The 12,903-nt window shown below is 31.3% G+C and overlaps 1 long non-coding RNA gene across 1 annotated transcript; it reads right to left on the minus strand.

Annotated features, from left to right (window-relative positions):
* Positions 1-6,516: 6,516 nt before the first annotated feature.
* On the minus strand, positions 6,517-11,299 carry LOC127729570 (uncharacterized). Its single transcript, XR_007994716.1, has 3 exons — positions 11,016-11,299; positions 8,775-9,100; positions 6,517-6,758 (listed from the first exon to the last, which is right to left on the minus strand). It is a non-coding gene; the product is annotated as an uncharacterized LOC127729570 (long non-coding RNA).
* Positions 11,300-12,903: the final 1,604 nt, after the last annotated feature.

Raw genomic sequence — 12,903 nt, forward strand, 5'->3', positions numbered from 1 at the left:
ATGGACGTAGGTGATTTGTAAAATCAATGATGTAAACGAAAAAAGATTATATTTAACTAAAATATACAAACTTTCAAATTATACAAAAAAGCCAAACGAAAAACGAAGAAAAGACAAACAAAACAATTGTGCCCACCTTGTAAACTAATTAGACAGTAAACAATATTTAATCTTTAAATAAATTGCAAAATATAACGTATTATTGAATTAAGAATTTGATATATAGAAGCAATTATAAATCGAATGTGTTTGCATTTGTGTTTAAACAAACATTAAATAAACAACTGAGTTAAAATGTATGAGAATCCGTAATTTGTCAGTTTATTGGGATCATAAAAAGCGTTAGATAAAGTAGGACAGCGGCAAGGCATGATAGAAGATTGTTGTGATCTATTTTTACAATGAAGATATGCATTTAACATTCAATCTGTCTAAATAAAGATCATATATCCACGCTAAGCTGTCAATGCTCTGTTTTACTTTCTGTTCTGAAGATCTTTCCGGGAGCATCGAGATTTGTTGTAATGAAACACAGCTTCAAAAAATATTTTGAGACAGAGCTTTCATTGGTCAACGCATATATTTCAGAACAGAAAATAGAAGTCCTTGTAGACGAAGGGTGGACTCATGGTCAGTATTTAAATTTGATGGACTTGGGATAATTAGGGTTGATACACTACATACTTTTTTGAAAATAAAGTCTATGTCTACCTTTTTAATAAGACATAATAAAACTTATTGATTATCGAGCTTGTGTATTGTAAATAGTTTCCGGGAGAAGGGTATGTTTGTATTTATAGATTACTTGAATCCGTATGAAATTCCTGGCACATTTCTTTTCATTACAGTGTAACCAAGAGTACAAGCTTATTCGATTCTGCCATTCCTTTTGACTCATGGAACATCAAAAGTGATATAGGATACTGTAGCTGTGAAGATTTCAGAAATTTCGGAAATCAGATTTCCTGCGGGACAATGATATAAAATAAAGTTAACTGACTCTTACTGCACGAAAAAAATGTTTTATATTTCATGTGTATCAGTAAATACATTTAAGTTTTAAAAAGTAGAATAACAAAAATATCGAACTCCAAGGAAAATTCAAAACGGAAAGTCCCTTATCAAATGGCAAAATCAAAATCTCAAACACATTAAAAAACTGTCATATTCCTGACTTGGTACAGGCATTTCCTTGTGAAGAAAATGGTAGATTAAACCTGATTTTATAGCTAGCTAACCCTCTTACTTGTATGACAGTCGCATAAAAACGACCATTGTGATTTTAACAACATCTGAAAAGTCTGAACCATAAAAAAAAAACAAAAGTCTTGTAAAGTGTTGCAGTTATTGTTTCATCTATTTTTGATTTTCTGACATTTGGCTTGTAGTCAATCCAGTACTGTTCAGATACTTTATAGACAATTCAATATGTTGTTGTTATGTATAGGAAAATAAACTACTGAGCAGTCTAAACACAGACGGAATAGATCTTTATTGACTGCAAGAAATTTTCTAAAAAGTACTGAAGTTAGAGCAGTGGATTCGTTTGAAGATTTATTTAAAGACTGAACATCACTTAATATTAATTATTTACTTTTTTAAGCGCTGTGCAGATCAAAATGACCGTTGCAGGTCAAAATTTGTTCACTAGTGTAAAAGGGTAAATGTACGTCTAGTTCTTTGAATTCCTTTCACGATGTAAACCCATTGATTTTTTTTAAACTGTGCTTTCAAGGTTTATTTGGGATGATAATTAACATGATTAAGGTATCACAGGACAAACCAAGTCTATTGATGTTATTTGAACACAATCGCATGAGCTATACAATACTCGTCAAAGTGTTTTTTGCATTTACAACAAAACAAAATGTACCCTTAATTATCGTGAAAATCGGAATTGTTAGAGTTACATTTTAACACAATTGCATTAACCATAAAATACTTGAACATGTCGATTTGAATAGTTTTTGCATTCATTGAGTCATGGTCCTAATTGAGTTGACAAACATATGTTCTTTCACTGATGATAACCAAAGTTCGTCTTGACTGAATCTTTATAAATTTTAACATGATCATGGATCATGAACAATATAATACGTGACGTGTGATTTTGACGAATTTCTCATTTGCTGCTTAAGAGTTATGAGCAGATTTTATATTAAATAGAACATGTAAATATTCTGCCCGTTAGAATTTCTTTTTAAGGCACAATGTCATAGACTAAGATATAAGTTGGTAGTTGATTGTCCCGTCGACGCACCCAATCTTGCTTCTTTATGAATTCATGAGAGTCCGTAAGTTTATTGTTTTTACCTTTATGTGTCTTCTTAATCGATTTATGAGATTTGAATGTAGGTAAAGTGCTGTTGCCATTAGATATAGGTTAACTTCGTATTTGACATTGGACATTTACCGTTTTCTTCACCGGATTACCTAATTCTAGTTTAATATGATTAAGAAATATGTTAGTATACGTCAATTAGACAGGTAACACATGTCTTTTCATTTATTTTATTGTGTCTTTAAATTGCCGTTTTAATCATCAAATACCTAAAACTTTCTAAACAACATGTAATCTACGCATTTTCATCTAATTTTGTTTATTCTAAATTAATGAAAAATTTTAAAATCACCATAACATCAGAAAATATCTTAGTTTTCTATTTCTAAATAATGTCCTGGTTCAACACTTAGTGTTTCTGACCCAGACATAGATGACCTTAGTCATATTTGGCAAAATTTGTATGATTTTTTTGTTTCTAATGCTCATAAACTTCGAATTTGATTTGCAGTTTCAACTGTTCTGATTCAAGCACCACACATAAGTCGTATGTATATTTTTCGTCAGCACAGGTTAAAATTCTTCCAAAAAATATCTATGTATGTATGGTGATTTCTTCATATAAAATATGTACGGTTATGAACGGAACCAACAGGAAATACTCAATACGACGATACACGGAACGTCTATTACTGCTTTAAAGGCATTAACATTCCAAGGTCTAAGATATTTATATGAGAATTCACAAAATGATCCAAAGAAAACTTCAACAAATTATAACGAATTATATGAATCTCATTATTCTTCTTAACCATTTGCACAATTCCTATTTTTTTATGTTGTTACCATTTAAATTATTCAACATCCTGAATACATTCTATGTATCAGTTAAGGATGTTCCCTCCTCTGTTTCAAAACAACAAGCATTTTAAATAACTGGCATACATTAATTGCATATAAAACACGGAATTTAATAAAAAATAAAAATGAAACGTCCTTGTCCTTGTTTATGAGATATTATCAATTGAAAAGTTTGCGGGAAACGATTCTCATTTGATTTTTATACCTTTTTTTTAAACTATGAAGAAATAACAATGATTTTATAAGATTTTAAAAAATGGCCTTTTAAACTATATGTGATAAAATTATGAAAACAATGTTATTGGCACTTCATTGATAAAACAAGAGGATTCCGATTATCGAAAAAAAGTCAAAAATAAGAGTAGCGAACGTTCATAACAAAATAGTCAAAGATTGTAAGTCTTTTCAGTGTTATCGTGTTGTTAATATTGCGGAACTACTGAACTAAAACAGTTCAAAGATAGTAGACATTTTTCTTTTTTTGATAATTTTCAAACTGTGGCGTTTCTTGTAATGGTATGTCAAATGATTGTCAATTATGAACTAGCAAGGCATAATTTTTGATAATATGATCTCAATATCTGATGTCAATCAGACTTGAAATAAATTGTATCAGATGGAATACAGGGTATCAAATAGAAAAAAGGACACATGATGATATTTTGTTTTAAGGATGTTCGCTACTCTGTTTCAAAATAACAAGCTTTTTAAAAGACTGTTAAAAATTGATAGTATATAAATAGAGAAACTAAAAAAAACAGAAAAAAATTCAGGGTCCGTGTGCTTGTTTTCAAGATATAAGCCATTGAAAATTTGGCGGGAAGAAATTCTCTCTAGATTTTTCATAAAATTAACATCGGTACCTTTTTTCTTTTAAAAGCTATGAAAAAAAACAAGGATTTTATAAGATTTTCAAATACAGCTTTTTAAACAATATGTAATAAAATTATGAAAAGAAAAGTAGGGGTTAGCGGGAAAAATATTTAAATGGAACTGCATGGATAAAACCAAAGGATTCCGAATATCTAGCAAAAATTCAAAAACAAGAGGAGCGAACATCCTTAAATCATACTCGATATTTCATCATTGTTCATATGTAAAATAAATACAATTTTTAGTTTGAATGGAAATATATAATATACTGTTTTAAAAAAAGAAAACTAAATTTCACATTGAAAATATTAAATTCGGCGAACATTGTCATCAAACAGTATAGCAATAAAAACAAGGAACGAAATCTTATATCGTAAAACACCAACCAACCATGTTCATGATGTAATCCTAGAAAACGCATTTAGTGGCTATCTAGGATCTTTAAATGGTGTCCAGTACTTTTGATCAATTAATGACACGCTAGCAAAAATCTTCCGCGGGAATTATGAAACGATCCTTATTTATGTTATGATATAGTTTTGATATCCGCGAAATTGAATACTCTACAAATCATTGTCAATATTTTTTTGCGTACAAATCAGTCCAAAAGCGAAAAAAAATATAGTATTTTTGTTTATATTGTAATTATCTATTATACCGGTATTATTAATTTTGTCATCTTTTCTGTACTGATTTTTTTTTTATTTAATTATCTTTTATGAACGTTTTTGCTATGCTGTTGATCGAGTTTTACCACTCACAGATACAATGTATGTAATATACTTTGTGCCAAGTGAGGAATATCGTCTTTGGTTGTTTTGTGGAAATCGTAATGTTTCTGGCTTTAGGAGTTTTTGTGGTGTGGGCAAACATTTTACAGTTTCTGTTTAATTTCTACACAGCTTTCTTAGTAGATGGCAATTGTTCAATACGCTCCCATTACTTTTAAAGTTCCTTTGGTATTTTGATTTCGCCTCTTTTTTTACTGAATGAAAAAAATAATATATTACTGTAACAGTTTGTTCCGTTGTAGTGCCATATGGAACTCTTTCTATCTTTTGGTTTTGAGCCTTTGTGTTGCCTTCTCATTAGAGTATACCGCATAGTTTTTTTTATTTATCTGAATGTCAATTTGACATAAGACAATCTAAAATATAGATTCTAACTGATAAGGAATTATCCTTGTCGGTTATTCTCAATCACGTTTTAAAGGGGTGCTTGTTAATTTCACTTAGTCTTAGTTCCGTATTTCTTGCTAATTCATTTTATTTTTTCAATGTCTGTACTTTTTCTAACAGTCTAGTCTATCCTTTCTCCTTAAGAAAACCTTGTTTACATTTCATACCTTCACATTCGATCAAGTGTTATGGTTGGAGAATATGCATGTACCGTTATACGATGAATATGGTAATGAAGCCCGGTTTCACAAAAGGCAATTAACGTCACAGTACCCAAATTGCACCGAGTACCCAAATTGCACTTATTCAACAAAAATAGCTGTGGATGAATCTTACAAGTTTTCTTTGAGACTAAACAATTTGTATTTTTATGATTTGACATTATACACGTCTTTCAACATAGGTAAATATATTCCAATAAACACAAAACGTTCACGGTATATATCAACAGATGAAGCATTCACTGGAAAAAGTCAAATCTACGGAAACGTCACTATGCGACGTTCACAAAAAATCATATCTTAAAAATTATTAAATAAAATATGTTACAAGCATCCATTTCTTAAAAAATGAATATTAAGCATGGACTAATGTCTAATTGTTCTAAATATTTGAAGAAATTAAACAAAACATCTGTAATTCGATTTATAAGGATGTGAATTTAAGCATGGGTGCAATTTGGGTACTCATCATTACAGAATCCTGGATCGTTTGGAGGTCGGTTCAAACCCATTTTTCTATGATTCAATATAGATTCAAAATTAAATTTGTGGAACTATATAGTAAATACGGATACATCTACAAAATAAACCAAGAATGGAAACTTTTGTCTGAATCATTAATAAACGTAGGTGAAAAAACTGTCAAAAAATGTGCAATTTGGGTACCCTCACGTTACCAATCTGCCATTGTATGATGCCGTATCACCTGATATGACTCATCAACATTTTTTCACGAGAGTAACATGACGTGTGTCCCTGATGCAGCAGGAACTGATGCCCATTCCTGAATGTAGTGTTTTGTGGATTTTGTTTTTTCGTAATTTTCTTTTTGGCCTCGGTATCGTTTGTTTTTCGCGACTGTTTTACCTCTTGTTATATTCTCCACGGCCCTTTTTCGGATAGTTCTTGTGTATTTAATCAACGATAAAAAGGAGTTATGAAATGAAATAACATTTAATGATATGAAAAAAGGTTACATACATGTAATCTATGAATCAAGAAAGCCTTACTCTCAAAGATAAGGATATTTTTCTTTTAATTTTGTCGGTAATTAGTCATAGTAAAACTAAATTTAATGATACAAATAAAAGTAACGAGGTAATGCAATATTTTGTTTCGTTTTATTTCAAATTTGAAAACTTTCCGCCTCTTCAATATCATTTTTACTTATAACAAACTATGTTCCAGGCAAACTACAATTTTTCTCGGTCAAATTCTTCAAGACTAATAATTCCATCTTTATCTTCGTCCATGATTGACCAGTGATGAAACACGGTCGCGTTGTCCGTTATTTGCCTCTGTTCCAATGCTGTAGTGAACTCAAACTGTTCCATCATTCCATTCCTACAGAATAAAAGTAAAATTACTTTATAGCTATCTATAAAACCAGGTTTAGCTAGCTATAAAACCTGGTTTAACTAGCTATAAAACCAGGTTTAGCTATCTGTAAAACCATGCTAAACCAAGAAATGCCCGTATCAAGGCATGATTATGACAGTTGGTTTCTATTCGTTCCGTTGGGTGATAATTCCCAATGTTTGGTTTTGTAAGATTTTATGGAATTCCCCTTTTTGAATTTACCTCGAAGTTCGGTATTTTTGTTAATACTTTTTAAAAGGTATAAGAAGAAGATCAAGAATTCATGCTTTTGCTTTGTAACGTATGTTTTTTTAATGTGTATCGAATTATGTTTGATTTGTTTACATGTAAAATATTCGGCTTATTTTCACGGTAATAAAGGTTTCTTGGAAAGTGCTTCTATAATGTAACATGCAAATATGGATATTTTTTTTATTGAAATTTGCGCAATAAAATTTTGAAAAATCATTTTGAATAAAGTAATTTGTTTAACCTCTGCTTTCTTGTCCGAGTTTGATCTTACTTTTGGTCCTCTTAGATTGTATTAGCTCGTCAACATTTGTATTAAATTTTGGATTTTCAAATATGTTTAGCTCGAGCATCACCGAAGAGACGTTGATTAATATTCATGAACTCTCAAATCTAAACATTTGAAAGCCATGGACGTATAAATACGTACAAATGTTCAGAGCTATATGATCAAACGGGACTAAAGAGAAGAGCAACCGTTTCATATGATTTTTTTACCTATTTCTTTGAAATGTAAATGAGAGCATACGTCAGTAAGACAGCAACCTAACAACACAAAATCCAAAAGTATCATCTTATATCTTTAGGAGTATTTGTCTAGTGCACAAATTGTGTAATACAAATGAAAAGTGTCAGCCAGGGACACTCACGTCCGCGTGAAAAAAAGTCAGGCATAATAGCTGCTGTCAAAAACAGACAACGACGTTCCTAAATAATATTGAAAAGACCAAAACGAATAAAAAGAATGAAACTTTAACTTTAAATTTGCAAATCAAGCCCCGCCATTTCTTCAAGATAATTATATAAAGTGTCATGTAAATTAAAAAAAAAATGTGCCGAATAACATAGAATTTATTAAAACCATTTGTATTACCTCCAGCTATATTATGTAGACTATATATCATATCGGGTCATTTTAAAGCCGACTATACGGTATTAATTTTTCTCTTTGTTGAAGGCCGTGCGGTTGCCTATAATTGCTTACATGTCCTTCATTTCAACTTTCGTGAATAGTTGTCTCATTGGTAATCATACCACATCTCCTTATTTTTTTATTAAAGATATTTTTTTTTTAAACTTGATTTTTGTAGTCCCATAGGATTGCTAAGCAAAAATGTATCGCCATGTATATAAATATAATAGGACTGGAATCTAACTCTACAGAACCTATAACAACAATGCATTATAATGGACAAATTGTAAATATATATATAAAATAATATTTTTATCAGATTGGTTGCGAATACAAACAGTTGAGCCAAACACTTTTGGTCGATAGGAAAACTATCTACTTAAGCTGTTAATCATGCCCCCTTCTTGTGTCCTACGACATCATCCAGTGTCTTATTGGGTTCTGAATTATGTCATACTACACCACACAGTGTCTTATCGAGTTTTTAGAGGAAACAACACCTTTTTTTAAAAAAACTTCATTCATATTCAAAAAAGAAATTATGGCATAAACGTCAATGAAACAGCAACACAACTACAGATAACAATATTATAGATGTTAATCATAATGTACATATGTAAAATGTGTTTTTTATTCTATTTTTTTTCTTTTTGTTTTGTATGTAAAAACACATCAAAGATACGCGTTTCGTCTACTTAAAACGAATCAAGGTCCGTCTACTTAAAACAAATCAAGGTCCGTCTACTTAAAACGAATCAAGGTCCGTCTACTTAAAACAAATCAAGGAGTTGAAAGGACAAATCAAATCTTAAATTGTCAATAAAGAAATTTATACTTACTTGTTGATGTCTAGACCCATAAACGTCACATAAGCAGACATGTCGGTAGTAGCAAATGGTGCGCTACGTTTTCCTTTTGCCTTGTAACACTTACATGCACCATCACGTACAAAACAATCTTTACCGCTCGGTTCTGTACGACACCTACATCCACAACAGAATATGTTACATTTATCATATCCACAACAAGGAGTACCTTTAGTGCAGTCTTTGCAGTACTTTTCTTTAAATTTACGACAACATCCTGCGCTAGTTGTATCCATGAAAACAAAGCAAATTAAGAATACAAGCGTCAACCGTACCAGTTTTCCTTCAACAAAAGACATCTACAATAAAAAAATAATTGATATACATCAACAAATTCGTGTAAGTTCATTTATTCTATTTGGAAATATATCGATAGATCAGAGTTCACAGTGACTGATCGGTAATCCATGTGCCCTTTTTAATCGTATTCGCAAATTGATATATTACAGTTTTGTGATGTCAAATGTGATTGACCTGGCTTATATAAGTTTGAATCGATCTTATCAAAGGCGTAATATGGGTTAAACCGATGTTGATCATATTTAGTCAATTCTTCTTCTTGTCAGCTTCTAAAACAAAAGAAAACTATTGTATCGATCGTAAAAGCCACACAAGTACAATCCGATAAATGCAGGCTCCCCTAGCATGGAACTCTTAAAATATTAGCTAATCGGCACCAAATGAAGTTTTTGCTGTACATTATATACCTCTGTCGCCAAAGAAAGCTACACAGGGTTCCTGCAGCTGATATTTTTACAACATCAATATTTAGAAAACCTGATAATCGGTTATATTGTTCATGTTATTCATAAGCAATGGTTGATGGACTTTTAGTATACAAACGTCATAGAGTTTGATAAAACATTATGTGATACTAATGTGTGTGTACGTGATGCGTATATAAGGTACAACCGTCATCAGAGATGCTAGATACTTAAAATTTGAAAAGAAAAATGCATAAAAGATAATAGACATTACAACGTGACCTAAACAGAAAAGCCAAAATGGTCTAAGACCAACTTTTCCAGCTGGAAGGAAGTGCAAAAGAGAAGAGACGAAAGATACCAAAGGGATATTCATACATCAAAAACAAACTGACAACGCCATGGCAAAAAATGAATAACGATCAAAAAACAAACAACAGTATATAAAACAAAACATAGAAAACTAAAGACTAAACAACACGAACCCCACCAAACTTAGGTTTATTATGATTAAATAAGTTGTCAACTAAAGATTTATAATCAAAATGTAGACTTTCAAGCATATCAGAACCAAAGCATTGTTTATTGGAATCAACATTAAGTTTTTTTTATGTACAATTTTTATTTGATAAATTTTAAAGCCAGACTGATATCGTTTAAAAAAAGAATTAATAACATTTTTACCTTGTAATACATTTAATATATTAAAACTTATGACGGGGCAGTATAAATAGGGCAGGATAAAGGATCTTTTTTTTAATTATATTTTTGTTTTCAAAATCTCCTATACGTTTGTTGGTACAAATATATTTATGATACAAAATAGTATAGGGTACGGAATGGTATATGGTTTTGATCATTGGTACGAAATAACAAAATATGTTAGGTACGAAATGGTTAAGGTACAAAAAGAATAGCTACCTAGGTTATCATGTTTTATCTTAATTTATATTGACTGTATTAATCTAACATTTGTGAATTCCAGCAACTCAAAATGACGGCGCAATACATTTTCAATGTGGATTTAACGGTAAATTTTAGCCAATGGAAAATATTGTTACATGAAGATTGAATTAGAATTAAGGAATAACAGTACGGTAGTTGAAGAGTTTTCTTTGCAGTGTTTTTGTATTGTTGTCTGTCTGTTGGTCATTTACTTTTTTAGTCATTGCGTTATCAGCTTATTTTCGACGTATGAGTTTGAATGACCCATTTGAATCTTTCACCTCTCATTTACAGTTGTCAATTTGCGATTTGATGGTCACAAATGCAGTTTTACTGGCGATGCGTAGATTTCGCAATTACGACATATAATGTGGATTAAACGGTAAATTTAAGCCAATGAAAAAAACAATGTTACATAATCGCCAATTGACCACTGCAGCTCTTAAACTACAGTACTGTTATACCTTAAACATCACTCGGGTAGCGTGATATGGTAAATTATCTCAAAGGAGATCAAAAGAAAATTGTAAGTTAGATAGATAAGAAATAGAAAAAAGACTGTTACCTTAGAATGCTTAGTAACGATATACTCACTGTAGTAAATCAAGTAATTCTCCACCGTTTAGAATAACATCGCATCAGCTTTACTTATATAGTAGTGTTTATTAATTGTGAGTTCACAAGGTTAACATGCAATTATTATTCAAAAGAAAACGGCAAAACATGATTTAAGCATAAACATTCCTCCTCGGCTTTGAAATTCTAAATAAAAATGACAGTTTCCTGTTAAAACAATTACGCGTTAAGAACTAAATCAACCACAGTTGCGTTTCGACAGGGGGTATCGTTCATGGTTTTGTGGAGTCACATTTATCAGTGACACAAATATTTGTTGATTGCAATTATTCTTTCGCGGAAACCTAAATGATATAATAAAAAGCACGTGTACATTCACATGTAGGAGACAAAAATAGTAAGACTCTTTATATGATGCATTGTGTTTGTAAATTTCTAGTTCATCAAATTGTGTAACTGTCCAAAAATTAAGGTTAATTGTTTAGCTGTCATATGTACATCCTCATTGTTTTTCATAAATCTAATGGTTATATAAGAAACACGTATTGCGCATGTATTAAATCAACGGAATTCCACGACACTCCACGGAAATCATATTTTTTTTTTTACATTTTTGTTTATTTGGTTTGTATCTTTTTGTAAGAAAGAATCATAAGATACACCATAAAATGTAAATCAAAGCTGTCTAAGAAAGTTTTTAAAAGGATAGTATTAAATAATACATATAATTAAAATCCCATGGTTGAGTGAAAAAAAAAACAAAAATGTGTTTGACTCTATTAAACTCTAAAATTCAGTACTGTAACATTGGCCCCAAATTATCGGTAAGGGCTTCTCTAAACCAGCCTTACTGGCCAGGGGGTTTCATCAATTCATATCGATGTCAGTAAGAAAATATTACTAAAGTATTAAACCCCTTTTCGAACCTTGGAATACAGTAAAATCTTTTTACGGCCACATTAAAAAGATTATTAAGGGGAAAGGGTTTCCTGATCTAACATTATTCCGGCTGGTCTAGGGGAGCATCTGCTTAATGAACTAATGTGATTAACACCCTTTTGAGCCTCTCGTGTCTCTATAATGCAATAACGAATCCGTTCTTAAACCCGTTTTAAAATTTTTAAGAAGAGCATGTATATACTTACTCAAATTCATACTATACCACATCTTCTTATATCTATATAGGGATTATTCTTCAATTCATATAAAACATTAAAAAAAAACTTATGTTTGTATAATAATCATCAGCTTTCTTTTGAACCCTTACATTACCAATTCATCATCACATAATAACACAGCTAGTGTCAAGCTACCCAAGACCTCATCAACACCGAATGTACACAGCTACATTTGTAGTATAACACGGAAGTCAATAGCTACCCGTGACTTCAAAAGATCATCGTCCCCTAATTTACACATATAGCGTGTCACAGAAAACAAAAGCTACCCATGATTTCATCTTCGTCTAATTATATAATGCAGACAGACAGTATTACCCAGATGTTCTTAGCTACCCACGACTTCATCATCACCTAATTTACACAGCTTGTGTTACACAGAAGTCCATAGCTACCCTTGACTTCATCATCGCATAAAGTACACAGCTAGTATCACAGCTATCCATAACTTCATCATCACCTAATGTACACAGCTAGTGTAACACGGGAGTCAATAGCTACCAACGACTTCATAAGATCATCGTCACCTTATTTACACAGCTAGTGTGTCACAGAAAACCATAGCTACCAATGCCTTCATCTTGGCCTAATGAACACAGTCAGTGTTACACAGATGTTCATATATAGTTACCAATGACTTCATCCTCAGCCTTTGAAACACACATGTTTCTAGCTATAGCGACTTGTGACTTCAACATC

Source organism: Mytilus californianus, unplaced genomic scaffold, assembly GCF_021869535.1.
Source record: "Mytilus californianus isolate M0D057914Y unplaced genomic scaffold, xbMytCali1.0.p SCAF_2, whole genome shotgun sequence".
NCBI classification, from domain to species: domain Eukaryota; kingdom Metazoa; phylum Mollusca; class Bivalvia; order Mytilida; family Mytilidae; genus Mytilus; species Mytilus californianus.